Raw genomic sequence first — 4,410 nt, forward strand, 5'->3', positions numbered from 1 at the left:
GTTATCTTTCCCACATTACCCACTTTCCAACCCTCTTACCTTTCCCCTCCCTTCCCCCTTTCCTATTCCTTATGCCTCCCTCACTTCCTTTCACTCCCCTTTCCCTCCCCTCCTCCCTTCCCTTCCCCTTCCCTCCCCTTCTCCCTCCCCCTCTCCCTCCCACCCCCCCTATCCCTCCCTTCTCCACCCCCCTCCTCCCACCCGCCCGCTTTTGTTCTCTGTCTCTATGTCCCTCCCCTCCCTTCCCCCTCCCCCTCCCACCTTCCCTCTCCCCCTCCCCCTCTCCCCCTCCTTCCCCCCCTCGCCTCGGCTTTTCGCTTCCTCCCAGACCTAAACAACTTCTCATGAAGGAAGGCTGTTCCTCTCAAATGGAATCCTCTCATGCATACGCAAACACATGAACACCAAGCGTCATGCACTTCCAGCTCATGCATACATACACGCAAACGTGCATGTATGCATTCGTATGGGAGAGCCCAGGTACAATTGGATAAACAAAACTGTATAAGCATGTGTGTGTGTATATGTGTGTGCATATGTATGTATGTATATGTGTATACATATGCGTGTACGTGAATATGTTTGTGTGTATGTATATGTGTATGCATATGCGTGTACGTGTATATGTAAGTGTCTATGTATATGTATATGTATATGTATATGTATATGTATATGTATATGTATATTTATCTAAACGTACACACACACACACACACACACACACACACACACACACACACACACACACACACACACACACACACACACACACACACACACACACACACACACACACACACTCACACACACACACACACACACACACATGTATATATGCACTATATATATATATATATATATATATATATATATATATATATATATACTAAACCACTTTTCATCAGCCCCACCTCTATTTCCTCTACTTGTCCTCCATACATCACCATTAATCCCCTCCATATTGTCTCCGTCGGCCAAAGCACAGTTTTCTCCCTCATTGGTCTTCCCCTCTGGTTTCGATTTCATTTCTCCAACACATTTTAAAAGAAGACGAGATTGTCCCCTTGAGAGGTCTACCAAGATACTTAAACGCCCTCGTTACCATAACATCGCAATTGCTTGAATTCGTAATCGGTTAACGGTTTTAACGGATTTAACGGATTCTAACGGTCGTCGGCTAACGGAAATAGGTTTGTTTTTTGTTGGGTCTTCTTGGGTAATAAGACCAAAGCCTTCAGATTCGCCCAAAGGGTGTACCGTGGCTTCAGTGATAAGATTTTTTTTTTTTTAATATTTGCCTATTTATTTATCCATTTATTTGTTTATCTATTTGATTGTTTATTTGTTTAATAATTTATTTATATTCACATTAATATTGATTCAATCAATCAATTAATCAATCAATCAATCAATCAATCAATCAATAAATAGATAAATAGATAAATAAATAAATAAATAAATAAATAAGTAAATTAATAAATAAGATAATAAATAAATAAATGAATAAATAAATTAATTAATTAATTAATTAGATAAATGAATAAATGAAATAAATGAATAAATGAATAAATGAATAAATGAATAAATGAATAAATGAATAAATGAATAAATGAATAAATAAATAAATAAATAAATAAATAGATAAATAAATAGATAGGTAGATTAATAAATTCATAAATGGATGAATACATAAATTAATACATACATAAAAAATGAAATAGATAAATTGATTAATTGATAGATATATGAAAAATAGATTAATATACACAAATAAAAAATAAAAAACTCACATAAAAAATTTACAACCCCAAATTTCGAAAAAGAAATCACGTGGAATTGGAGGCAACTGTACAATTCTTTTTTTTTTTTTTTTTTTTTTTTTTTTTTGGAGGGAGAAGGGATCTTAGAAAATATATTTAGCTAATGGAGTGAGGATGGATCGGTAGAAATTTAATGGATCTAGATTTACTCCACTTCTTAGTAGGCGAAACCATTTTCGTCTTCATTCTTATAAAGATTTCCTCCTCTCAACTTCTTCTTCTTCTTCTTCTTCTTCTTCTTCTTCTTCTTCTTCTTCTTCTTCTTCTTCTTCTTCTTCTTCTCCTTCTCCTTCTCCTTCTTCTTCTTCTCCTCCTCCTTCTTCTTCTTCTTCTTCTTCTTCTTCTTCTTCTTCTTCTTCTTCTTCTTCTTCTTCTTCTCCTTCTTCTAATTTTTCTTTTCATTTTTCTTCTAAGTTTTCGTCTTTTTTCCTCCTCCTCTTCTTCTTCTTCTTTTTCTTTTCCATCTTCTTCTTCTTCTTCTTCTTTTTCTTCTTCGTCTTCTTCTTCTTCTTCTTCTTCTTCTTCTTCTTCTTCTTCTTCTTCTTCTTCTTCTTCTTCTTCTTCTTCTTCTTCTTATTCTTCTTCTTTTTCATCTTCATCTTCTTTTTCTTCTTTTTTTCTGGGGGTGGAGGTAGAATGTAGATTGAGAGAAGCGAGTAAATGCCTTGGTGGATTAAAAAGTGTATTGGGAAATAGACATCTGGGAATGGATGCCAAGAGGAGGCTATATGAAGGAATTATTGTGCCAACAGCATTGTACGGGGCAGAAACATGGAACATGAGAGAGGAAGAGAGAAGGAGTTTGAATGTGTTTGAGATGAAATGTCTGAGAAGTATGATAGGGGCTACTAGGCTGGATAGAGTGAGAAATGAGGAGGTGAGGAGGAGAACAGGGGTGGAAAGGGAACTGGGAGATAGGGTTGGTAAAAGAGTATTAGGATGGTTTGGACACATGGGAAGAATGAGTGAAGAAAGATTAGTAAAAGAAGTGTGGAAGGCAGAGGTGGAAGGAGTGAATATGAGGGGGCGTACTAGGATGAGATGGATGGATGGGGGTGAAAGAGGCATTACAAAAGAGAGGAATGTCTGTGGAGGAAGGATGGGAGAGGACAGAATATAGGGGTGAATGGAGAGGGGTTGTGTATAGATGATGCTGTGATGCATGAGGGGGAGTGGGTGGGGGATGGGGGTGAGGAAGTATGTATGAGAAAAAAAAATTGACGCAGCCCGAAGGGAATTCTCCCTGTCTTCTCCTTTTCTGCATGGGGGGACGGAAAGGGGGGGGGGTCGCCGAATTTATGAAGCGACCTTGCTGTGGATGTGCTGTGTCTTGCGACACTGCTTCTGACCCAGGGCAGTGGACAGGATGCAGGGATGACCCGTCATCCATGAGGTGCCAAGATAAAAGAGAGGGAGGAGGGTGGAGGGGAGTGGAATATATAGGAGATGGAATGGGTGGGAGTGATTTCTATGCCTTTTTCTTTTTGGCTACCCCCCGTGTTGGGGAAAAAACCTTTGGTATATGTATGTATGTACTTCTTCTTCTCTTTTTTCTTTATCATTTTGTTCTCCTCATTCTTGTTTTTCTTCTCCCCTTCTTCCTCTTACCTTCTTCTTCTTCTACTTCGTCTTCTTCTTTTCTTCTCTTCCTCCTCTTTCTCGTTCTTCTTCTTCTCGTTCGCGTTCTCCTCCTTCTCGTTCTTCTCCTTCCCTCCTTTCTTCTTTCCCTCGAGCAAACAATTTATTGCCTCTCTCACATCTCAGACTTAACATTCGTCCGAATTCCCTTGGGAACTGAACCTAGCTTATTATCATCGCGCATAACCGAGAAAGAGGAAGAGGAGGAGGAGGAGGAGGAGGGAGAGGAAGAGGAAGAGGAGGAGGAGGAGAGGGGAGAGGACCAGAGTCTATATGGGGCCCCTCCATTGTGGATTTGAGCTTGTGGTGGGAGGGAGAGGGTTTCTTCAGGAGGAAGAGGAGGAGGAGGAAGAGGTGGAGGAGGAAGAGGAGGAGGAGGTGTTGGAGGAGGAGGAGGAGGGGAGGGAGGGGACCAGGCTCTCTATGGGGCCCCTCCATGGTGGACTGGAGGGGGTGGGAGGGTTTACTCAGGAGGAAGAGGAGGAGGAGGAAGAGGAGGAGGAGGAGGAGGAGGAGGAGGAAGAGGAGGTGGAGGAGGAAGCGGAAAGGGACCAAGCCCTATATGGGGCCCCACTGGGACTGACTGCAATAAAGTTTAATGTTAAATTTCCTCTACTTTTTCTTTCTTGGAGGCGATTGAGCTCAATTTACACCACGTGACGTCACGGCAAGAGAAGTTTTATGATTCACCATGGTCTTGGATCACGTGTTGGACTCGTGATCGACATTCATTAACTCCCAGATGAGAGCTCAGAGCTCGTATGACCGATCTATGGGTAATACTGTGACCTTACACGCACACACACACCCAACTCCCTGCCCACAAGAGTTGGAGTAACGACTTGCAGCGCAACGATACTGAAATTATTTCAGCCCTGTGTGTGTGTGTGTGTGTATGTGTGTGTGTGTGTGTGTGTGTGTGTGTGTGTGTGTGTGTGTGTGTGTGTGTGTG

The sequence above is a fragment of the Oratosquilla oratoria genome, chromosome 17, assembly GCF_046742065.1.
Source record: "Oratosquilla oratoria isolate Oo_2021 chromosome 17, ASM4674206v1, whole genome shotgun sequence".
Taxonomy (NCBI): domain Eukaryota; kingdom Metazoa; phylum Arthropoda; class Malacostraca; order Stomatopoda; family Squillidae; genus Oratosquilla; species Oratosquilla oratoria.